Source organism: Anomaloglossus baeobatrachus, chromosome 4, assembly GCF_048569485.1.
Source record: "Anomaloglossus baeobatrachus isolate aAnoBae1 chromosome 4, aAnoBae1.hap1, whole genome shotgun sequence".
In the NCBI taxonomy this organism is placed as follows: domain Eukaryota; kingdom Metazoa; phylum Chordata; class Amphibia; order Anura; family Aromobatidae; genus Anomaloglossus; species Anomaloglossus baeobatrachus.
In genome coordinates this window covers 437,604,258-437,630,650 of record NC_134356.1, presented here as the reverse complement: position 1 = coordinate 437,630,650, position 26,393 = coordinate 437,604,258, and the positions used below count along the sequence as shown (strand labels likewise).

Sequence of the window (26,393 nt, the reverse complement as noted above, 5' to 3'; positions counted from 1 at the left end):
CTCTCAGCAGCTGCATTTAGCTCTCTTCTGTAAACTGCTAAATGACGTCACAGCAATTCTTCCACGCATGCGTGAGATCTCTGTTTAGGACTATTGCTTGCAATGCATTGATTGACCAGCGTGCCGCCGCCTTCGGGAACTACTCACATTCTACAGTCAGTACGTAAGAGGGGCGCAAAACATTACCGATCTGCAGGAGCGCATATCGTCTGGTGCACTGATGGGTATAACTGAGCATGCGCTAACAGCCAGCGTGCCGGTAGTCACTGGTACAGGTCTTGCATCCGTGCACGTTACCGCTTATATTCCGGGTGGTGAATGCTGCGCCCGGCTCTGCAGTGATTCCTCCTCCGTTTCCCTCCCTCTGCCCTGGGCTGAGCGGTTGCTGCTGACATACTGCGGGCGCTGTTCTTGTTAGTGCACTATACTATTCTGTGCACTCTGCTAGTTGTGATGAGGCTTTACCCTGCCTGGAATAATGGTGTGCAGAATTAAAGGGATTGTCCTGCCTTGGCATACAGGTCTGTGTGGATACAGGTCTGCAGTCACTCTGTGTGACTGCAGACTTGTGGATCCTCACAGCGGACAGTGTGCGCGCAGTCAGGATTCCCGTCCCTGGAAGTGTCATGCAATTTCTATACTTGCAACCACTTTTGACTAAACGTATTTGGCATCAATTCATTTATATTGTCCGAGGCTGCGTATGCCTAGTCAGCACGGGACCGCATATATGCGTATCTCACATGTGCGCTCCCGCATCTGCCAGCACATTGCACAGCACATTGCACAGCACGTTGCATACTTGTGCCAGCAGTGTGCGCTGTGAGGGTGCCCAATCCCGCAGTCTCATGGAGTGACTGCAGACTTGTATCCCAAGGCCGCATCATCCCTTTAACATGATCCACACTTCTGAGGAATCAGGGGGATGCAGTTCCCTATTAATGGTCCCACAATGCTGTATAAATAAATAGAAAACATCTATATTTACCTCCTGGATCGGTGCCACCTCCCCACTCTTAGCCCACCTTAAGCCCTGTATCCCCCCCATCAATCTCCTGACATAGTTAATGTCACATGACCACTGCAATCAATCAGTGGATGAGTGATGTTGAGATGTGGTTGCTACATAAGGGCACAGAATGATCATTCAAAGCAAATACAGGCACATCTGCATCATAGTGAGGCTAATCATTTATATACACCTTCCCGCCCGCATGTTTACCCTCTATCTCCACCCTCCCTTTTAGGTGGATTGACATCGTTGGCTTCTTGGAGCTAAAGAAGGGTGAAGATATATGGAAAATAAGCTGATGTGAATGTGTTTAAGTGATTGGTGTAACGTCTGACCCCAGCTCTGTCCACTTCTCTAAGAGCAGTGGTGTAATGTGTGACACCGCTCCGTTCACTTCTATGGGAACAGTTATGTAATGTGAGACCCCACTCCATCCACATCTATTTGAGCAGTAATGTATTGTGTGACTCCCACGATTCGTCCATTTCTATGGGAGCAGTAGTGTAATGTATGAAACCGCTCCATCCACTTCTATGGGAACTGTGGTGTAATGTGTGACACCGGTCCGTCCACTTCTATGGGAGCAATAGTGTAATGTGTGTGACACTGCTCCATCCACTTCTATAGGAGCACTGATCTAATGTGAGACCTTGCTCGATCCACATGTATGGGAACAGTAGTGTAAGGTGTGACACCGCTCCGTGCACTTATGAAAATGTCGGACACTACACCGATGATACGATTACGACGCTTTTGAGCTCGTTAATCGTATCAAAAAGGCTTTACACACTACGATATCGACAGTGACGCCGGATGTGTGTCACTTTCGATTTGACCCCACCGACATCGCAGCTGCGATGTCGTAGTGTGCAAAGTCCCCCTAAGAGCGTATCACAGATGGCGAGCATTAGATACTTGTTTTGGGTGGTATCATGCATGATTGGCATTAGATACATGGTTCTGGGGGGTATCAACCATGATTGACATTAGATACATGGCTGTGGGTATATCACACATAATCAGCATTAGATATATGTTTCAGGGGGTATAACGGATGGTGGGCATTAGATACTCCCCAGAGCCATGTATCACATGATGGCATTAGATACACAGGTATGCTATGTCAGTATATTCTCCTGCAGAGCTGTGCAGTGATATAGCAGAGCTGGGTGAGTGTTCACATCACAGCAGCCTGATGATTACATTGCTGCGCTCTGAACAGTGGCTTTCAGCCTCGGGGACTGGATATCAGCAGCTTAGTATTGTACTACTGATCCCAGGCTGCTGATAACCGCTCACGGCTGCTGCATATACCTCATTCTGGACCTCCGCTCCCCGCACCTTCTCCTGTCTCACTGGCGTCCCAGCTCCCTCTGTCACTGTATGCAGTGCCAGGGGAAAATTGAAGCTCGTATTGTAGCTGCGGGCTTAAAAAAAATGGCACTATCTCCTCCCACACCTGTGACTTGAACAGCCAAGAGAGCATCACAATGTAGGAGATGTGGTCGGACACTGACTGCAGTCTCCTATGTACAGGGGCTGCTATCTGAGGTATTGAATTTTGTAGCTTCTGAGGCTGGTAGCTGATAAACTTATCCTCTGCAGCAGAGCTAACTCTTGGTTCTCTGTCCTTGGAGGGTCCTCATGAGAGGCAGTTTCTTCATGATTTTCATATTTGCACGAGACACACATTCAGTTGAAATGTATTGCAGCACAGGAAATCCTTCCTGCACTACAATAGTTAACATGGCCACAAGCCTATCAAAGGCCGGTAGTTGGCGCATGACGTCACTGCCATGTGCCGGCCCTCCCGTGGCCCAATTGCAGCAGGAAGTGACCGCTCTTGGACCGTGTATAGGTAAGTAGAATTTTTTTATTTTGGGAAACATATTTTGACCGAGTTGGGAGATATATGAGAATCAGGATGGGAGACCGGGGCGGGCTGGGCCAGGTGGTGGAGAGGCAAGTGCCCCCAGGGATGACTGTTTAGAGCAACTTGGCACATGCTGCTTTAAGCGTCTGACAGAGGAGACTGTGCACAGCCTGCAGCGCAGCCGCATCTGCTATACTGTGATTACCGCTGGCCGGCACAGTCGCACATTTAAAAATACAGTGCTGGCCCAGCACAATTACAGTGTAGCAGATGCGGCTGTGCAGGGCCGCATGTCTGCAAGACTAATACAAGAAAATGTGGGAAGGTGGCCTGGGAGAGGATCTCCGGGCAGGAGTGTAGGTATAAGGCAGGGATGGGGAACCTTTTTTCTGCCAGGGACCATTTGGAAATTTCTACCAACCTTTGGGAGCAGCACAAAACTATCAACTTGAAAATTACCCTAATATATTTGGTCAAACAATTAACTCACTGTGGCGGCTGGAGCTTCTACTCTTTGGTGCAGCTGTAATATTAGGCGATATTGATCTTGTTGGTTTTCACAACTGCTTTTCCAGGTTTGAATTGGCAGGGACTGCTGTATATACATCACAAGGGAGGGTTGGGAGGAATATAGATCACTGGGGAGGCTGGGGGGGCATAGACATGACTAGGGAGGCTGGGGGCATAGACATCAAAGGAGATGGTGAGGGCAAATACATTACTTGAAAGGAGTATATATCACTAGAAAAGCTGCGGGACATAGACATGGCTGTGGGCATAGACATCACTGGGGGGTACATACATCACTGGGGGGTACATACATCATTGATGGGGAGCACAGACATAGCTGGGGGGCAATAAACATTGCTGGGGAGGAATATACATCACTAGGGAAGCAGCAGGGCATAGACGTCATTGGGGGTACATACATCACTGGGTGGCATAGATTGTACTGGGGGTATATACACATCACTGGGTTGCACATACATAGCTGGGGGGCACAAACATTGCTGGGGGTATAAACAGCCCTGGGGGATGCTGGAGGGGCACAGACAGCCCTGGGGGATTCCGGAGGGGCACAGACAGCCCTGGGGGATGCCGGAGGAGCACAGACAGCCCTGGGGGATGCCGGAGGAGCAAAGACAGCCCTGGGGGATGCCGGAGGAGCACAGACAGCCCTGGGGGCACAGAGAATGATGAGAGAGGCTGGAGGCACAGACAGACCTGGGAGAGGCTCGGGGCACATGGCTCACTGGGAGACTGGGAGGGGGCACAGATCACTGGAGAGACTGGGGGGGCACAGATCACTGGGGAGACTGGGGGGGGCACAGATCACTGGGGAGACTGGGAGGGACACAGATCACTGGGGAGACGAGGAGGCACAGATCACTGGGGAGACGGGGGGCACAGATCACTGGGGAGACTGGGGGGGCACGGATCACTGGGGGGCACAGATCACTGGGGGGGAACAGACAGGGCTGTGGAGTCAGAGTCAAAGCTCATTTTGGCGGAGTCGGTATAAAATGGATTGACTCCGACTCCTAAAATATATAATAAATTGGGGACAGTAGTTGAATGCAGAATGTGCTGAATATTTTTTCATAGGAATTTGGGAAAGTTATGAAATGTCCTATAAATGGCTGTTCCATTCCTGATCTAAGGCTACATTCACAAACAGCGTTTTTGCTGCGTTTTTTCAGGATATGTTTTTCACCTGAAAAGTAGATCAGCTTTTTAAAAAATCGCATCACCTGAAAGGTTTTTGAGCTCATAGATAATGTTTTCAATAGCAAAAGCAGATTAGAAAAATAACGGACAATGCTTCAAACATGATAAGTACAATTAAGCTGATGAATGAGAGTAATGAACAACATCTAGAAGTAAATTTAGGACTCAGTATGTGTGAGGCCTAAAACACACGTCCTTGATAACCACGCACGTGTAATACGGGCCATTTTTCATGTCCGTAATCCGTTTTTTGGTCTGTAAATAACGCACGTGTGGTGGCTGTGTGTCTGGCGTATGGTAATCACGTGTGCGTGTGGAATGGCCGTGTGTGCGTGTGAAACTTAACTGACGTGTGTGTGTGTGTTGTCCGTGTGAAATGTCCGTGTGTGATGTTAAATGTCGTTGATACATGCCGGCTGACAGCAGACAGAGTCGCGCGCTGAGAATGAACTCGGGTGAACTTCACCCGACTTCATCCTCATACCGTGGCTCTGTCTGTGTCGCGTCCTGATTAGCGGTCACCCGTGAAGGACTCACCGGTGACCGCTAATCACCAGAGTGACTGAATGGAGTACCCCTCTCGCATACTCACCGTTCCCCGATCACCGGCGCTGCACGGCTGTTCTCTAAACTCCGGCGGCTTTTCCTCTTTTGAAAAAGCCGACCGCTCATTAATCAATCTCGTATTCCCTGCTTTCCCCGCCCATTGGCAAATATGTTTGGTTGCAGTGAGACAGGCCCACACGCTGAGTGACAGCTGTGTCACTGCACCCAATCACAGCAGCCGGTGGGCGTGTCTATACTGTGCAGTATAATAAATAATTAAAACAACCGGCGTGCGGTCCCCCCCTATTTTAATACCAGCCAGATAAAGCCATACGGCTGCAGGCTGGTATTCTCAGGATGGGGAGCCCCACGTTATGGGGAGCCCCCCAGCCTAAAAGTATCAGCCAGCAGACGCCCAGAATTGCCGCATACTTTAGATGCGACAGTTCTGGAACTGTACCCGGCTCTTCCCGATTTGCCCTGGTGCGTTGGCAAATCGGGGTAATAAGGAGTTAATGGCAGCCCATAGCTGCCACTAAATCCTAGATTAATCATGTCAGGCGTCTCCCCGAGATACCTTCCATGATTAATCTGTAAGTTACGGTAAATAAACACACACACCTGAAAAATCCTTTATTAGAAATAAAAAACACTAACACATTTCCTCGTTCACCAATTTAATCAGTCCGAAAAAGCCCTCCATGTCCGGCGTAATCCAGGTTGGTCCAGCGTTGCTTCCAGCTCTGCTGCATGAAGGTGACCGGAGCAGCAGAAGACACATCCGCTCCTGTCAGCTCCACGCAGCAAATAAAGAGAGCCGCGCGATTAGCTGAGCTGTCACTGAGGTTACTGGCGGCCACCGCTGGATCCAGTGACAGCGGGTAACCTCAGTGACAGCTCAGCTGATCTCGCGGCTCTCTTCATTTGCTGCGTGGAGCTGACAGGAGCGGCGGTGTCTTCTGTTGCTCCGGTCACCTTCATGCAGCAGAGCTGGAAGCGACGCTGGACCATCCTGGATTACGCCGGACATGGAGGGCTTTGTCGGGCTGATTAAATTGGTGAACCAAGGAATGTGTTTGTGTTTTTTATTTCTAATAAAGGATTTTTCAGGTGTGTGTGTTTATTTACTGTAATTTACAGATCAATCATGGAAGGTATCTCGGGGAGACGCCTGACATGATTAATCTAGGACTTATTGGCAGCTATGGGCTGCCATTAACTCCTTATTACCCCGATTTGCCAACGCACCAGGGCAAATCGGGAAGAGCCGGGTACTGTCCCAGAACAGTCGCATCTAATGTATGCAGCCATTCTGGGCGGCTGCTGACTGATATTGTTAGGCTGGGGGGCTCCCCATAACGTGGAGCTCCCCATCCTGAGAATACCAGCCTTCAGCCGTATGGCTTTATCTGGCTGGTATTAAAATTGGGGGGACCGCACGCCGTTTTTTTTAATTATTTATTTATTTATTTCTATACTCCATAGTGACACGCCCACCGGCTGCTGTGATTGGGTGCAGTGAGACACCTGTCACTCAGCGTGGGGGCGTGTCTCACTGCAACCAATCATAGGCGCCGGTGGGCGGGGAAAGCAGGGAATACGAGATTGTTTAATGAGCGGCCGGGTTTTTCAAATTAGAAAAAGCCGCCGGAGCAGTGTGAACGCCGTGCAGCGCCGCGCCGGTGATCGGAGATCGGTGAGTATGAGAGAGGGGGGGAAACTTCAGTCACTCAGGGGATTAGCGGTCACCGGTGAATCCTTCACAGGTGACCGCTAATCAGTACACGGCACACAGACAGAGCCGCGGCATGACAATGAAGTCGGGTGAACTTCACCCGAGTTCATTCTTATCCCGCTACTCTGTCTTCCGACATGTAGTAATGACATTTTGCATCACACACGGACATTTCTCACGGACAACATAACCACATATCCGTGCAAGGAACGTTTTATTTGGACTCCCATAGGCTAACATTATGTCCGTGTGTGCGTGCTCCGTCCCAAAAACGAACATGCTTCCGTGCCAAACGGAGCAAAAAACGTGGGACGCACACGAACACACGGAAGATCAAATAACATGCACGTGTGCCTTTAAACATAAAAAAAACATATGTGCACGTTTGGTCGTATCTCCGGTATGTACGGAAACGGACCAAACACGCACGTTTTAAACAGATGTGTGTTGCAGGCCTGAGATGGAAGGCCACAGCGCTGTTCATGTAACTGAGGAACAAACAGATATTACAACAGAAGAACAGCAAAATGATACTTTAGAATTAGATGATCTTGTTGAAGCTGCTTCAAAACACTTTCATATTCATCAAATGCGCTGTGTTGTGCACACGCTGCAGCTGGCAATAAGAGATAGTCTGCAAGAGGGACATGCTGGAAATCTGATTGGAAAAGTGAGGAAATTGGTTATTGCCGCCTGAGCCCCTAAAATTGATTCCATCTTGAAGAGACGTGCTGGGAAAGAGGCAATTGTTGATCAAGCCACTCATTGAGGCAGCAATTATTTAATGATTGAGCGATTGCTTGAACTAAAACCGTTTCTTAGGCCCTGTGCGCACACTGCGTTTTAACCCGCATTTTTTGTGCATTTTTGCTGCGGAAATTTCTTGTTAAAATGGTTGTAACCTTTCTGCAGACATTCCCCAGCAAAATCTATAGAAGAAAAAATTAGCTGTGAGCACACTGCTTTTTTTTCTCAAGAAAATTCCTTCAGTAGATTTTCTTGAGAAAAAGAATGTGCATGTCACTTCTTTTCTGCAGCTAAGTGCGTTATTCACTCCATTGACTGTAATGTAATCATGAAATAGCGCAGCGAATAACTCAGGTAGCAAATTATGTGCGTTTCATTGCGTTTTCCTGCGTTATTCCCACATTATTTTGCATTTTTCGGGACATAATGTTCATCACTGCCTGCGTTTTGCCGGGAAGTGATGTCATTATGAAAGGAAGAGGAAGCTGAGCAGAGAGTAAACACACACAGATCACACTCACACACAGACATATAGAATACACACATATCACACACAGACACAGACATATAGAACATACATAGAAATCAAATGTACATATAAAAAATAAAAAACGGGAAAAAAAACGTGGACTCCGCCGTATTTTTACCGTCCTGCCGAGGTAAACACACAGCGGTGGCCCGGTATTCTCAGGCGGGGGAGGGCGAGGGTCATGGTTAATGCCCCCCCCTCCCGCAGCTGAGAATATCAGCCCGCAGCTGCCCCAAGAATGTCGCATACACTATGCGACAGTCCCCCCATGTTACCGGCTCTTCCAAATTGCCGTGATGCGGTGGCAATCAGAGTAATAACAAGTTAATGGCAGCTGTGCGCTGCCACTAAGTCCAAGATTAATCATGGCAGCGTCTATGAGACAGCTTTCATGATTAACCCGTAAGTAAAGTGAATGAACACACACACCGAAAAATCTTTTATTTTAAATAAAACACAAAAAAGACACTTCTTTAACCACTTTATTAACCCTCCCAAACACACAGCTCCATAGTAATCCATGCAGGTCCCACGACGCAGACTGATCCATCCGCGTCTAACACATAGTAATCAATGCAGCCTCGTAACGAGCCTGCAGGGGTAACTACAGGTCATTTCTCACGGTCGGTAATGTGAACACACTACCGCTCGCGAGAACTGCAGTGTGTCCTCACAGGGACTCTATCAATTATCTTTCTATCTATCTATTTATCTGTCTATCTATCTTATCCATTATCTATCTATCTATCGAATATCTGTCTATTATCTATAATATTTATTGAAGTTGAACATTAAAAAACGCAGGGTTCAACCTGCAAAAAAACGCACCAGAAACGCATCAAAAATGCTTCAAAATGTGGTAAAAACGCATGCGTTATTGGTGTGTTTTTTTAATGCAGGTGCGCTAATCCTTCACTCTCAAGAAATTTCTTAAGAAATTTCTTAATAAAAATCCTTTTTCTAGTGCGCACAGAGCCTTATAGATATGGCGAACCCTCAGGTAACCCTAAATGAAGGTCAATGGACACAGGTGGCTGAATTGAAGGAATTGTTTAATCACCCATTTACCGTGACTAAAAAATTACAAGCTGAGGATTTAACTCTTGGCATTTTCAAAAGGGAGTAGAAGAACTTGCTATTTTGCCTGTCCCAAAGAGGAGGTTTAAGCACAGATGGCATTTCTGCTTCAATGAAACGGAGAGAGACACAGCTATTGAAAAATAAAATTCTTCTGGCAGCTGTTTATGTGAACCCAAGTCATCGTATACTGCTTGATGATCAACAGCTTACTAAAGGAATAGAAGCTCTGACTGAGGTAGCAGTTAGGATGAGTGGCCTACAGGACTGCCAGGCGCAAGAGGACTTGGGTCCTGACAGTGCCACTGCTGCCATATCTTCATCCTCATCACATGAGGAGTTTAACTTTTGACAAGTATTTGGATGACCTGGAGCAGGCAAAGCGTTGCTGCAAGGAAAATGATTTCACTCCGTCTCCTATAGCGATGCAGATTGACCATATTTCAGCAACATTTTTCACTTGCTCTCAAACAAATAGAAAAATTGAACCGTTCATCAAAACTGACTGCATGAGGCAATTCCGTTATACCCAGAAATTGTTAGAGATGTTGCCCAAGTGGTTACGGCTTTGCCTCCAACCCAAGTTACTAAGTTACTGTAGAGAGGTTGTTCTCTAGCCTTAAAATTATTAGGACAGATTTGATGTCATCTACGAAGGAGGATCTGATGGAGGCAATTCTATTTCTTACAACAAATTCATAGACTGCACAAATGCTATGTAATATGATTTTGTTGAAAGCTGTTTTTTGCCACTTACATAGCTTATTTTATATATATATATATATATATATATATATATATATATATATATATATACACACACATACATACAGTACAGACCAAAAGTTTGGACACACCTTCTCATCTCTAGAACAACTGTTAAGAGGAGACTTTGTGCAGCAGGCCTTCATGGTAAAATAGCTGCTAGGAAACCACTGCTAAGGACAAGCAACAAGCAGGAGAGACTTGTTTGGGCTAAAGAACACAAGGAATGGTCAGTAGACCAGTGGAAATCTGTGCTTTGGTCTGATGAGTCCAAATTTGAGATCTTTGGATCCAACCACCGTGTCTTTGTAGAAAAGGTGAACGAACAGACTCTACATGCCTGGTTCCCACTGTGAAGCATGGAGGAGGAGGTGTGATGGTGTGGGGGTGCTTTGCTGGTGACACTGTTGGGGATTTATTAAAAATTGAAGGCATACAGAACCAGCATGCCTACCACAGCATCTTGCAGTGGCGTGCTATTCCATCCGGTTTGCGTTTAGTTGGACCATCATTTATTTTTCAACAGGACAATGACCCCAAACACCCCTCCAGACTGTTTAAGGGCTATTTGACTAAGAAGGCGATGTGGTGCTACGCTAGATGACCTGGTCTCCACAGTCACCAGACCTGAACCCACTCGAGATGGTTTGGGGTGAGCTGGACCGCAGAGTGAAGGCAAAAGGGCCAACAAGTGCTAAGCATCTCTGGGAACTCATTCAAAACTGTTGGAAGACCATTTCCGGTGACTACCTCTTGAAGCTCTTAAAGCAAAAGGTGGCTACTTTGAAGATCCTAGAATATAAGACATATTATCAGTTGTTTCACACTTTTTTGTTAAGTATTTCATTCCACATGTTTTAATTCATAGTTTTGATGCCTTCAATGTGAATCTACAATTTTCAGAGTCCTGAAAATAAAGCAAACTCCTTGAATGAGAAGGTCTGTCCAAACCTTTGGTCTGTACTGTATGTATATATATATATATATATATATATATATATATATATATATATATATATATATATATATATATATAGTGTGTGTGTGTGTGTGTGTGTGTGTATGTGTGTGTGTGTGTGTGTGTGTGTGTGTGTAATCCATTGCATAGTATATTACAAATTTAAAATTTATTACAGGTTTTTGTGTTCTAAAGTTGTATTCCAATAGATATATTTTATGTTCTATCTAAATATCTTGATTATTGTATCATAAAAATGATTAAATGTATGATGTTCACATTGTACTACAATACATTTTTCACTTAAATATAAGCAATATATGTGGGAGTCGGAGTCGTGGAGACGGAGTCGGTGCAAGGGAAATTGAGGAGTCGGAGTCGCAGGTTTGGCTTACCGACTCCACAGCCCTGGGCACAGATCACTGGGGAGACTGGGGGGGCACGGATCACTGGGGAGACTGTGGGAGGGCACAGATCACTGGGGAGACTACAGATCACTGGGGAGACTGGGGGAGCACAGATAACTGGAGGGCACAGATCACTGGGGGGGGCACAGATCACTGGGGAGACTGGGGGGGCACAGATCATGGGGGCACAGATCACTGGGGAGACTGGGGGGCACAGATCACTGGGGAGAGGGCACTGATCACTGGGGAAACTGGGGGGGGCACAGATCACTGGGGAGACTGGGGGTAGGGCACAGATCACTGGGGGGGGCACAGATCACTGAGGGAGGGCACAGATCACTGGGGAGATTGGGGGGGCACAGATCACTAGGGTGAAAGAGGGGCACAGAGCGCTGGGGGTACAGAGTACAGTTAGAGTACTGGGGGAGGCTGGGATCACAGAGCGCTGGGGGAGGCTGCGGGCACGGAGAGCGCCGCCGCCGGGAACATAGAGGAGCTGCCACTGCCGCCGGGCACAGAGAGGAGCCGCCACTGCCGCAGGGCACAGAGAGGAACTGCAGCTGCCGCCGGGCACAGAGAGGAGCCGCCACCGCCAGGCACAGAGAGGAGCCGCCGCCGGGCACAGAGAGAAGTCGCCGCCGGGCACAGAGAGAAGTCGACGCCACCAGGCACAGAGAGGAGCCGCCGCCGGGCACAGAGAGGAGGAGCCGCTGCCGCCGGGCACAGAGAGGAGGAGCCGCCGGGCACAGAGAGGAGCCAGAGCCGCCACCAGGCACAGAGAGGAGCCATAGCCGCCGTTGGGCACAGAGAGGAGCCGGAGCTGCCGCCGGGCACAGAGCGCTGCCAGGCACAGGAAGACCTGGGGGATGATTGGGCAATCCTCTTGTGTTTGATTGTAGCGCACCTCACACCTACCCCGCCTACAAACTACATCCTCACATAGCCAGTGCCAGCGTGGGGACGTAGTCCTTCAGCTTTAGGAAATGCAGCATTCAGCTTTGAACGCGCTGTGTGGGGTTTTAGAGGACCAGCAGCCAGCAAGATGCGGCTGCCGCTCCAGCACTGCTGTCCCTGGGAATCAGCCCGCAGGCCGCAGAAAAAGTCGTCGTGGGCCGCATACGGCACGCGGGCCGGAGGTTCCCCACCCCTGGTATAGGGAAACAATCCCCACAGAAGGAGGCAAGTGTTGTGTGGCCAGATGCCTGCTCCAGTACTGGGATGTAAAACCATCTCCTGTGTGAGTTTATGTGTATATGTAGATTGTGTATATGTTTATGTACATAAAATTGTGTATATACAGTGCCTTGCGAAAGTTTTCGGCCCCCTTGAATTTTTCAACCCTTTCCCACATATCAGGCTTCAAACATAAAGATAAAAATGTTAATGTTATGATGAAGAATTAACAACAAGTGGGACACAATTGTGAAGTAGAACGAAATTTATTGCTTATTTTAAATTTTTGTAAAAAATAAAAATCTGAAAAGTGGGGCGTGCAGTATTATTCGTCCCCTTTACTTTCAGTGCAGCAAATTCACTCCAGAAGTTTATTGAGGATCTCTGAATGATCCTGTTACGGCGGGCTGTCTGATAATAAAACCCAAAGGAATGTCAGACAGTCAGGGTCCACCGTGCAAAGACTCTGCTGCAGACTATGGCAGAGGATAAGGGGTATATAAGTGTGCCACTGTAAATAGTAATAGCACAAGTGCAGAGTGCAATACGTCTGTTAAACTCAGAGGAATATAATTAGAAAATAAAGCAATTCCTCCCTTACTTGGAGGGTGTGAGGTATGGTCTCTGTTAATGGTCACAGAGACAAAAGCAGTGAGTGTGAAATGGCACCTACCTAGGTCCGTTCCTCTAGCGGTGCCAGGAGACGGACAGCAGCGTAAGCCGCATAAAGCTCCTACCTGCGTTCGCTCCACTAGTGTGCGAGGACACGAACCACTAGATATGGCACCTGCCTAGGTCCGCTCCACTAGTGGTGCAAAAGAGACAGACAGCAGCATAAGCTGCACAAAGCTCCTACCTATGTTCGCTCCCCTAGTGTGCGAGGATACGAACAACTGCCAGATGCAGTATAAGGAACGTTACCCTAGCGGCAACGTCCACCTACGAGTAGAATCACAAGGCCCAGCCGGACCATGTGCCTCAGGCACCTGCCTATGTCCGCTCCACTAAGAGGTAAGGATACGGACTGCAGCCGAAGCTGTAAGGTATAAGAACGCTACCCTGCCGGTAGCGCTCACCTAGCATAGACAGAGAGATGCCTAGAGGGACGTCCACAGAGCGTCTACTCTCATGCATGAACCAAGAGGACTGAGCGCCGGGTGGCGTGCGTCAGGGTCTTATATAGACTCTATGCCTCATCCAAGATGGAAGACACCAGAGCCAATCCGCTGCCAGAATGACAGCAATGACGTCACGCTGGCCTATCACCGAGCAAAGCGTCACAAGCACATGACCAGCGACCAATCGGCATAGAAGGTGTCAGACATGTGACCTCGTGTCACAAGCACATGACCAGCGGCCAATCAGCTTAGAAGGTGTCATAGACATGTGACCTCGTGTCAGCGATGATGTCACCCGCACATGTGCAATGGCTCCAAGATAGGACTAAAGGCTGCTTTACACCAGACAATCTATCGTGCGATAGATCGTCGGGGTCACGGTTTTTGTGACGCACATCCGGCATCGCTGGCGATGCCGGCCTGTGTGACACCTCCTAGCGACGCAGTATCGCTCACAAATCGTGAGTCGGGTACTGCTCGTTAGGTTCCATAATATCGTTTAATTTGGTTGATCATCGTTTCCGTGGTAGCACACGCCGCTCCGTGTGACACCACGGGAACGATGACCAGCTCACCTGCCTCCCGCGGCCGCCGCCGGCTCTATGTGGAAGGAAGGCGGTGGGCGGGATGTTTACATCCTGCTCATCTCCGCCCCTCCGCTTCTATTGGCCGGCGGCCGTGTGACGTCGCTGTGACGCCAAACGTCCCTCCCACCTCAGGAAGTGGACGTTCGCCGCCCACAGCGAGGTCGCACGAGAGGTAAGTATGTGTGACGGGGGTTACTGACTTTGTGCGACACGGGCAGCGATTTGCCCGTGACGCAGAAAGGACGGGGGCGGGTACGATCGATTGTGAAATCGCACAATCGATCGTACCATGTAAAGCAGGCTTTAGTCTCCAGTGCTTGCACATGTGCAGTAGCAAAAAATCCGAACATAGTCTCCAGTGCTCGCACATGTGCAGTAGCAAAAAATCCAAACATAGTCTCCAGTGCCACAGCAACCGTAACAGATCCAATGTTGTCCTAAATGACTAAATGATGATAAATATAAGCCACCTGTGTGTAATCAAGTCTCCATATAAATGCACCAGCTCTGTGATAGTCTCAATGTTCTGTTTAAAGCGCAGAGAGCATCATAAAGACCAAGGAACACAACAGGCACGTCTGTGATACTGTTGTGGAGAAGTTTAAAGCTAGATTTGGTTACAAAAAGATTTCCAAAACTTTAAACATCCCAAGGAGCACTGTGCAAGTGATCATATTGAAATGGATGGAGTATAGTACCACTGCAAATCTACCTCGACCCGGCCGTCCATCCAAACTTTCATCTCAAACAAGGAGAAGACTGATCAGAGTTGCAGCCAAGAGGCGCATGATCACTCTGCATGAAATGCAGAGATTTACAGGTGAGGTGGGAAAGTCTGTCCATAGGACAACAATCAGTCGTACACTACACAAATCTGGCTTTTATGGAAGAGTGGCAAGAAGAAAGCCATTTCTCAAAGATATCCATAAAAAGTGTTGTTTAAAGCTTGCCACAAACCACCTGGGAGACACACCAAACATGTGGAAGAAGGTGCTCTTGTCAGATAAAACCAAAATCAAACTTTCTGGGCACAATGCCAAACGATATGTTTGGCGTAAAAGCAACACAGCTCATTACCCTGAACATATCATCCCCACTGTCAGACATGGTGGTGGCAGCATCATGGTTTGGGCCTGCTTTGTTTCAGCAGGGACAGGGAAGATGGTTAAAATTGATGGGAAGATGGATGGAGCCAAATACAAGACCATTCTTGAAGAAAACCTGAAGTCTGCAAAAGACCTGAGACTGGGACGGAGAGTTGTCTTTCAACAAGACAATGATCTAAAACATAAAGCAAAATCTACAATGAAATGGTTCACAAATAAAGGTATCCAGGTGTTAGAATGGCCAAGTCAAAGTCCAGACTTGAATCCAATCGAGAATCTGTGGAAAGAGGTGAAAACTGCTGTTCACAAACGCTCTCCATCCAACCTCACTCAGCTCTAGCTATTTGCAAAGGAAGAATTGGCAAGAATTTCAGTCTCTCGATGTGCAAAACTGATAGAGACATACCCCAAGCGACTTGCAGCTGTAATCGCAGCAAAAGGTGGCGCTACAAAGTATTAACTTAAAGGGGCCGAATAATATTCCACGCCCCACTTTTCAGTTAATTAGTTTTTCCAAAAATTTAAAATAAGCAATAAATATCGTTCACCTTCACAATTGTGTCCCACTTGTTGATTCTTCACCATAAAATTTAAAATTTTTATTTTTATGTTTGAAGCCTGAAATGTGGGAAAAGTTTGAAAATTTCAAGGGGGCAAGGCACTGTATATATACAGCTCTGGCAAAAATTAAGACCACTGCAAAATTTTCATTTCTTCTGATTTTTCTCTTTATAGGTATATTTTGAGTAAAATGTAAATTATTCTTTTATTCTATGAAATACTGACAACATGTCTCCGAATTTTCAAGCAATACATTTTGTATTTATTTTCTGAAGATGAGAAATAGTCAAAATAACAAAACAATGCATTGCTTTCACACCTCAAATAATGGAGAGAAAACAAGTTCATAATAATTTAGAAACAACAATACTAATAATGTTTTAACTCAGGAAGAGTTCAGAAATCAATATTTTGTGGAATAACCATGAGTTTTAATCACAGCTTTCATGCGTCTTGGTATGCTTACCACCAGTCTTTCACACTACTTTTGGGTGACCTTATGCCACTCCTGGTGGAAAAAGTTAAGCAGTTCTTCTTTCTTTGATGGCTTGTGACTATCCATCTTCCTCTTGATTACATTCCAAAGGTTTTCACTGTGGTTCAGGTCTGGAGATTGGGCTGGCCATGACAGGGTTTTCATGTGGTGGTCCTTCATCCACACATTGATTGACCTAGCTGTGTGGCATGGCACATTGTCCTGCTAGAAAAAACAGTCCTCAGAGTTGGGAAACATTGCCTGAGCAGAAGGAAGCAACTGTTTTTCCAGGATAACCTTGTATGCGGCTTGATTCATCCTTCACAAAGATGTTTGTTGAATTTTCTTTACCTAATTTTCAGCTTTGCCCAACACCTGGTCATCTGGTCCACCCACTGAGAAATTTGGTGGAGAATCGGTGATGATCAGGGGATACTTCAGCAATGCTGGAATTGGGAAAGTTAATTTTTGCTGGTCCCGTACTTATTTTTTAAGCTTGGTTCTTCTCCCATTTTCATGTAGTAAGCTCAGTTCTGTTTCTGCTTCTGTGTAGTAAGGTTGGTTCTTCACTGCAATCTACATAGTAAATTTGTTACTGTTCCCGTATCTATGTAGTAAGCTCGGTTCTGTTCACAAATCTATTTAGTAAGCTCGGGTTTGCTCCCATATCTATGTACTAAGCTCAGTTTTTTTCCTTTATCTATGCAGTTACATTTCATTCTGCTCCATTTCTTATGTAGAATGCTCAGCTCTGTTCCTGTATCTACTGTATGTAGTAAGCTTGATTCTGTTCCCATATTTATTTAGTGAGCTTGGGTCTTCTCCTGTATTCATGTAGTAAGCTCAGTTTTGTTCCAGTATCCAGGGCTGTGGAGTCAGAGTCGTGGAGTCGGAGTCGGTGTTCATTATGGTGGAGTCGGAGTTGGTGTTGGTATAAAATGGACCGACTCCAACTCCTAAAATATATAATAAATTGGGTGCAGGTATTTAATGCAGTATGTGATGAATATTTTGTCATGAGACTTTCGGAAAGTTCTGAAATATCCTATAAATGTCTGTTCTATTTCAGATAAAAGAATCTAGGCTTTTAGTTGAGATGAATCTGGCGGCACTTCAGCTACATGATATATGTAGTGAAGCTCCTCCTTTACAGATAAGGCTAAAAACAAAGACGCAAAGAATGCTTGCAACTATCTCAGAACTGCTAAAGACTCTAGAGGGAACAGGGAAGTAGGATTAAGGATTAAGGTAAGTAGGCTATGTGTCCACGGTAGAATGTACCTGCGGATTTTTCTGCATGAAAATCCGCGACTTTCGCGGCAAATCCGCACCTTATTTTTGCCGCGGATTTGCCGCGGATTACCGCGAATTTGCCGCGTATTTTGATGCGGATTTTTTTTTTTTTCCCCATTCTATACCCAAAATCCGCACCAAAATCCGCAACAATAATTGACATGCTGCAGATTTTTCCGGATCAAAATCCGCGGCAAATCCGCCGCGGAAAAATCCGCAGCATGGACACAGCATTTCCAAAATGCCATTGAAATGGCTTGGAAGTGCCGCTGCTGCAGATTTTCGGAAAATCTGCGGTAAATCCGCGGCAAATCCGCGGCAAAATCCGCGCAAAATCCGCAGCGTGGGCACATAGCCTTAAAGTGAGTCTAAACTTTCAATAACCCGCAAAATGATCCTTTAGAATTAGATGATCTTGTTGAAGCTTCTTCACATCACTCTCCTATTTATCACATGCGCTGTGTTGTGCACACGCTGCAGCTGGCAATAAGAGATAGTCTGCAAGAGGGACATGCTGCATCACTCCCAGGTCCTCCTGCTTTCCACAACGGATGCTCCCAGCAGATCCTCGTTCATTCCACAGTGGTCCTTTCCTGCTTCCAGCGAGAAGGGAGACCTAAAACACTGTGGAATGCATCCCTCCGCTCTCACACAAACACAAATCCGATCGCAGTAACATCACACACAAATATCCGGTGATACCGTACTGCTTCCGGCCCCGGCAGGGGCACCTGGGATGCTGTCTAACGTATCGAAAGCCTGTGGTGGAACACAATTGAGGACCTGCTCCTTGAAGCATTGTACCACAGAACCTTGCATGTGTGATGTTATTGCGATCGGATTTGTGTGTGTACGTGTCTGTGTGAGAGTGGAGGGAACCTGGATCCGATTTTTCTGTGTGTGTGTGTGTGTGTGTGTGTGTGTGTGTGTGTGTGTATGTGTGTGTGAGTGAGCCGACCTGACAGTTCAGTGAAGCACATTTGAGTTCAAAATGCTCATCACACCCCTACATAAATTGCTTTATGGGTCTAGTATCCAAAATGGGGTCATTTGTGGGGGTTTCTGACGTTTTAGTACCTTAGGGGCTCAGCAAATACGACAGGGTGTCCGCAATCTATTTCAGCCATATTTGTTTTTCAAAATTCAAATATTGCTCCTTACATTCCAAGCCTTGTCGTTTGTGAGAAATTTGGTGCTAAAGCAAAATTAAGAAATTTTTCAATAAGACGACCTAAGGTTATCAAATTCTGTGAAGTACGTGTTTGTTCAAAATTCTCACTATACCCCTGGATAAAATCCTTGAAGGGTCTAGTTTCCAAAATGGGGTCACTTGTGGGGGGTTTCTGCTGTTTAGGTACCTTAGGGACCCTGCCAAATGTGGGTTCCGAAATTCAAATATTGCTCCTTCCGTTCTGAGCCCTCCCGTTTTTCCAAAGAGAGATTTATGACCACATGTGAAGTATTAGCGCGCTCAGAAGGAAGTGGTTAACAAATTTTTGTATTCTTTTTGTTATGCTTTTTACTGTAACAGCGAATAATTTGGGGCTAAACCACCATTTTTAGGTAAAATGTCATTTATTTTCATTCCACTTTACATTAATTCCTGTGAAGCACCTGAAGGGTTAATAAACTTCTTGGATGTGGTTTTGAGCAGTCTGAGGGGTGGAGTTTTTAGAATGGTTTAACTTTTGGGTATTTTCTGTCACCTAGGCCCCTCAAAGGCTCTTCAAATGTGATATGGTCCCTGAAAAAATTATTTTGTAAATTGTGTTGGAAAAATGAGAAATTGCTGATAAACTTTGAACCCTTTGAACTTCCTAACAAAAAATATTGTGCTTCAAAAATTGCGCTGATGTAAAGTAGAAATGTGGGAAAATTTATTTAGTAACTATTTTGTGTGACAGAAGTCTTGGATTTATGGGCATAAAATTTAAAAGTTTGAAAATTGTGAAATTTTTGGCCAAATTTCCTTTTTTTTCCCCACAAATAAAAAATATCAGCCTAAATTTACAACTATCATGAAGTACAACATGTCATGAAAAAACAGTCTCAGAGTCATCGGGATCTGTTGCAGCGTTTCAGAGTTATTACATCATGAAGTGACAAAGTTCTGATTTCTAAAATTTAGCCTAGTCATCAAGATCAAAATTGGCTCCTTCATTAAGGGGTTAAATGGGCATGGTTTCCTAACACAAACAGGGAACCTGTTAATAAAAAGTTGAATCCCTCCCTTGCACATCCCCCTTGGTTGTACACATACTCTGGTTTGTTTTACACTTTTCTTTACTCTTTGTTTCCTTATGTGCTATTTCTTGGTTTTGCTGCCATTAGTCTGAATCTACTATGTCCACATTCCAATAAGAACTAAGAAAACCACTGCATGAGTAGGTGTATCCCATACTTTTCACTGACACTGTATATGCAAACCTACTACTTCCACCTATTTACAGTATAATACAATGGTAACACGCTTAACTCACTCATTATTTTGTATTGTAGAAAGTAAACATTTCTGTGGGATGAAGTTATATTTGTTTATTATGAGTGTAAAAGAAGCTTCAGAGCCAACATGCTGAGTAGTATACAAGGCACTCGTGGACATCTATCCACAAAGACTCCTGACTGATGACTAACGAGCCTGAAATGCTTCTTTACAACAAGGTGGGAAAATGAAGTTTGAACTCCTGCAAGGTTACACCATGTATATTGATAAGCAGAAGGTGAGAAGAAACGGCTGACTTCATGTAGTCTTGGAATGATAGTACTGTAATAATATGTTTAAAGTTCATTACTGCATTGCTTTATCACTATTCAAGCACTAAATTGCAAGGATATACGTATCTTTCTGAGATGAATCTTGCATTGTTTGTGACCTGTTTTGTAATATATCACTGTTCACATATCCAACGTATGTCAGGTAATTCACAGTATATGCATGATAGTGTCTCAGTGTTTTGGTGTTGCAGCAGATACATCATATCGACAGTAGAGCTGAGCAGACCTGTTGAAGTTTGGGTTCGGCCAGACTTTACTTAAAAGTTTGCTTCGGGACCCGAACTTGATTCCAGACCCCATATAAGTCAAACCTTTGCGCTGTAAAATGGTCGTAGTAAAAGCTAAGGGGCTGCAAAAGGAAGCAAAATTGAGGCAATTGCCTTGCAAACAAATGTGGATTTTGGATAAATGCATAAAAAGTCCCTTCTGTTTTTGATAACCAGCACAGGTAAAGCAGACAACTGCAGGCTGCAATCCTCAGCTGTTAGCTTTATCTTGAGGTTATAAAAAATAAAGTCGCTCCCACGCCATTTTTAAAAAATTATTAAAATAAATAATTTAAAAAAATAGCATGGGCTCCACTCTATTTTTGATAACCAGCCAAAGTAAAGCAGAAAGCTAGGGGCTGGTATTATCAGGCTGGGAAGGCCCATTGCTTCTTGGCTTTGCCCAGCCTAATAATAGCAGCCCGCAGCCACCCCAAAAGTGGCGCATCTATGAGATGCGCCAATTCTGCCACTTTGCCCGTCTCTTCCCGATTTCCCTGGTGCGGTCACAATCAGGATAATACTTTTGTGGTTGATTTCAGCTGTGAATTGACAGCTGACATCAAGCCCAGGGTTTAGTAATGCATAGCCATCTATCAGACACCCCCATTACTAACCCAGTAAGTATAGAGTTAATAAAAACATTCAGACAAAAAAAGTTTATTTGAATAAACACTCCCCTACACTCTCTCCTTCACCAATGTGTTAATTAAAAAGAAAACCTGGAAGTTCCAACATAATCCAGTGGTGTAATGTCCCTTGACGTCCATCGATTTCTATGGAGCTTTGTTCTGAGAACAAGACTCCATAGGTCACTGCCGGTCAGCGGCATCTCAGAATTTTTCACGCTCGTAAGAAATTTCGTACTTACCGCTAACAAGCAGTGACCTCTGGAGCCTCGTTCTGACAATGTTCTCAGAATGATGCTCCATAGAAATTAATAAATAGGTGACTGAGGGAGTGTGGTGTAGGGTTCATTCACCAATTGGCTTATGTTGTAGCGTTGAGGATTTTTTCTTTAAATAGTTATTTAAATAATTAAAGAAAATGGCGTGGGATCCCCTCTATTTTTGATAGCCAGCTAAGGTAAAGCAAACCGCTGAGGGTTGTGCTATACCTGCACTGATTATCAAAAATAGATGGGCGTCCACTTCATTTGTTTTTTTTATTGTACACAGCAGCATACAGGCAACTTCCATATACAATCCTAGTACGAGAGTTCGAGTCCGAGACCTGAACACCCGGTGACCGATATGAACGCCGAAGTTTACCTTTTGTATTTGCTCATCCCTATTCGACAGCTCACAATACTGGGGCTAATCACTTAGTTCATTGGCAATGCCGAGAAATATAGCAAATTGAGCTGAATTTTTTGGCTGCATCAGCAATGTGAGCTGTCAATGTGACATAACATCTGCAGCAAAAACACTGAGACTGGAGCAGTGGCGGAAAGAAAGCAGTTAGCCTGGCTAGCTTGAGTAATACCTGATTTTGCTATGTTACATGACAAGAAATGTTTGTGATCCACTTTTCTCAAAGTGGAAAACTCTTTTAAGTAAAAACAAATGCCCCTAAAGTTTTCTAGAGCCTTTCACTTCATGTCTTCATCCACATTCAAGCCTTAAAAGCTGGAACCATGCATGTTAACATATGGATGAATAAAGCACATTTTATCAATGTTGATGACAGTGATCTTTTTATTGGACTTTTTGGCAATTGCAACATATCCGAAAGATCTGCATACACCATAGAATACTTCATTTCTTTTCTTTCTCTGTATTTATGGTTTTTACACAAGTGTTAAGGCCGCTTTACATGCTGCGACATCGCTAGCGATGTCGCTAGCGATCGCACCCGCCCCCGTCGTTTGTGCGTCATGGGCAAATCACTGCCCGTGGCAAACAATATCGCCGGTACGCGTCACACATACTTACCTTCCTAGTGACGTCGCTGTGGCCGCCGAACAACCTCTTTTTTAAGGGGGAGGTTTGTGCGGCGTCACAGCGACGTCAAACAGCGGGCCACCAATAGAAGCAGAGGGGTGGAGAACAGCCGCATTAATATCACTCCCACCTCGTTGCCGGAGGACTCAGGAACACGGTTATTCGTTGTTCCCGGGGTGTCACACGTAGCGATGTGTGCTTCCTCAGGAACGACGAACAACCTGCGTCCAAAATGAGCAACGATATTTGGGAAATGAACGACGTGTCAACAATCAACAATTTTTGCCGTTTTTCGGATCGTTAGCGGTCGCTCGTAGGTGTCACGCGCAACGACGTCACTAACGAGGCCGGATGTGCATCACGAATTCCGTGACCCCAGCGATATCTCGTTAGTGATGTCGCTGCGTGTAAAGTGGCCTTTACTCTTAAAAGGTTGAATACTTTTACTTCTCTGGTTTTCTCTGCTGTTTTTCCTCTATTGCCTCCTGCTAAACTGATATTGAATGGTGGCAATTTCCAAACCAATGACGATTGAACACATTACAGTCGCAACATTTGGTCCCAGAGGTGTACCAAGTGAGTTTCAACCCCTTTACCCCCAGATGATTTTTCATTTTCATTTATTTCCTCTCCTTCTTCCAAGACCCATAACTTATTTTTGTTTTCCATCAATATAGCCATATGAGGGCTTCTTTTTTGCAGGACGAGTTATACTTTTGACATTCATTCTGCCCCATATTTTACTGGAAAACAAGAAAAAATTCAAAAAAGTTAAATTCCACGATTGTTTTTTGGGCTTTTTATTTACCATGTTCATTATATGATTAAACTGACCTGGCATTATGATTTCCCAGATCGGTATGAGTTCATAGATACCAAACCTGTATAGATTTGCTTTTATCTAAGTTGTGAAAATAAATTCAGAAGTTTGTTAAAAAAAAAAAAAGAATTGGCAGTTTTGTCACCATTTTCAGAGACTCATAGCGTTCTCATTTTTTGGGAACTGGGGCTCATTGATGGCTTATTTTTTGTTGTGTCTTTAGCTGACGTTTTAACTATACCACTTTTGGGTAATGATGTTTTGATCGCCTGTTACTTCATTTTAATGCAATGTTCCGATGACCAAAAAACCCCATAATTCTGGTGTTTTAATTTTTTAAACGCTACACCCTTTAAAGATCAGATTATTTGATTTTATATTTTGATAGATCTGGCATTTCTGAACACGCGGTACCAAGTATTTTTTTATTAGTTTATTTTCAATGGGTTAAAAGGAGGGTGATATGAACTTTTAGGGGTTTTTTATTTTCATATTTTTTAAAATTTTATTTTTTTTTACATTTTTTATTGATTTTATTTATCACTGCACTGTCCGTTCGCTTCTCCTTATCAGAGCAGTGCTTCAACATCCCTCTGAACAGCAGAAATGCTAATCTCTTGTGAGTGTCAGCGCTCTGCCATCATTCAAAGGAAGCATGTCGTGACAGTGACAGAAGTCATCATCTGACCCTATGCTTTCAAGACAACCCATCTGCACCCCGTGATCGTGTCACGGGAGCGCGGATGGAGGAGGGAAAAGGCACGATGACTGCCGGCACATGTTAGATCGTGCTGTCAGAGTTTGACAGCGCGATCTAAGGAGTTAACAGGCACCTATTAGCTGCACATGTCGGCTGATCAGATCAGCAGACATGTGCAGGGAATAATGCGAGCTCGCCGCTCGAGCCCGCATTAAAAGGCCATACACAACCAATGAGGTATAGGCACATCATTGGTCATGAAGGGGTTAAAAGGGTCGTCTGAAACTAATAATGATTTTCATCTTAAATGACTATCCAGATAAAGCAGATGACTACAGGCTGCAGACCCCAGTGTGTCCCTGACAACTGCCGTGAGCAGTTACGTTTTCTAATGTGACCGTGTGCTGCGACTTCAGTATGTAGCAGAGCCGGGATCATCATGGGGCATCATGGTAGGGATTATGTTGGACCTGCAGGGTGTTTTGGAGTTTAATAAATTGGAGAAGGATTTTTCTCTGTATTTTGTGTTTATTTCTCTTGACTTACAGAGTTAGTAATGGAAAGGAGAAAACGGGGTTAATGGCGCGTTGCTGCTAAATGAAAATACTGTTGATTATTAATAAACTTCTTTTATTTCATAGGTCTACGCATTTCAGAGATCCAGTCCCCTTCTTCAAGACATGAAAGCAAAATCAACAATATATTATATTGCATCCCATAGTCCTTCATATATTATAATGCACCTCCATGATCCTCCAAATAGCATAATGCAGCCCCATAGTTCTCCATGTATTATAATGCACCTGCATAGTCCTCCAAATGGAATAATGCACCCATAGTCTTCCACCATTTTACTCATTGATTTTTAAAAAAATAAAATAAAGTACTTACCTCTCCTCTTTCCGATGCTGCTCCTGGGTCCTCAGCATGTGTCCTGGTGCTTTGCACTTCTCGAAACAGTGGGTGTTTAGTAGTGATGTCATCGCGTCGCCCTGCTGTGCTGATATGTCAAGCGCAGACAGCGGGGCAATGAGGGAGAAGGCAGTGTCTGTAGAGCTCTCCCGCTTTTACCATTGTTTTCAACTGTTGCTTCGGCATTCCGCAATGCCAGCCAGCACAGTTGAAAAAGTGATAACTGGTGGGGAATGCCCGATGCTGTGGCTGGCACTAGGCTCCTCCAACTCACGGGCCACATAGCATGGTCTGACACAATTGGCGGTCCACCACTGGGCAATGGACATGGCAGAGCAGTATAAAAAAAACTATATAATATGAATAAGAATGTGTTAGCTGATAAGATCACCACTTCTGGTAATACTGGCATGATTCCTCCTTGCAGTAGTTGTACTAATTGCAGGTCACATTTGGCCTCCTTTGCCTCTGACAATCATATTAGTGAAAATGATTTGGAGAGTGTAATGGTGTATTTGAGCCATCACTCATTGAATCATGACAGGATGATGTAGCCTCTGATAGCGACTCTATAAACTTGAGTCAGTGTTCTGCTTAGTCCATGTCTCCTTCCCTCCATAACGTAATATTTTACAGAGCAGAATTTGCAAATCATGAATGACACTTGTTTCTGTTCTGCTCCATAGTTTCTTAACCCACAACACTAGAGATGAGCGAGTTAGGCAAAATTCAAATTAGCCTGTTTTGCATTAGTTCTTGGGAAATTCAGCTGGCAGATAATTCTTTTTGGTATGATTTTGTCACGACTATGGAGATAGCACGAGACCGGGGTTCCTAAGCTGATTCTAAGGGTAGGGGGCCCTATGCTGTTCCAAGTCCTCAGGGAAACTCCTAAAGGTGGGGATGCCTGAATTTCCTTCATGCCCTTAAACAGTTCTGATCTGATACCTCCTTCCCCTCCCCCAGGGGGACTGGGACAGGAGTGAGATTAAACCCACAAAAACAGACAGATAGGGGAAACCAAAACTCTGTCATACAGCACACACTTACAGAGCTATAGGACAATAAATGATAAGGAAGAAAACAAGAGCAGTGAGGTAACAACAAGCCAACAGGTAAACTTAACAACCACTCAAGAAAAAAGCAACACTTTCCAGATAGTATGGTACACCAATACACACAGATCAATACAGTATAACCTATAGCTAGCATGGGTAGAAGATTTCATCCAGCTTAAATGTCAAAGGAGCAGATGTGATTGGCTTCCTCACAACATGTGATCAAAAA

The 26,393-nt window shown here is 45.0% G+C and overlaps 1 long non-coding RNA gene across 1 annotated transcript; it reads left to right on the top strand.

Annotated features, from left to right (window-relative positions):
- Positions 1-77: 77 nt before the first annotated feature.
- LOC142301630 (uncharacterized) lies at positions 78-25,079 on the top strand. The gene is made up of 3 exons (XR_012752855.1): positions 78-159; positions 20,190-20,410; positions 24,836-25,079. It is a non-coding gene; the product is annotated as an uncharacterized LOC142301630 (long non-coding RNA).
- The last annotated feature ends 1,314 nt before the right edge of the window (positions 25,080-26,393 follow it).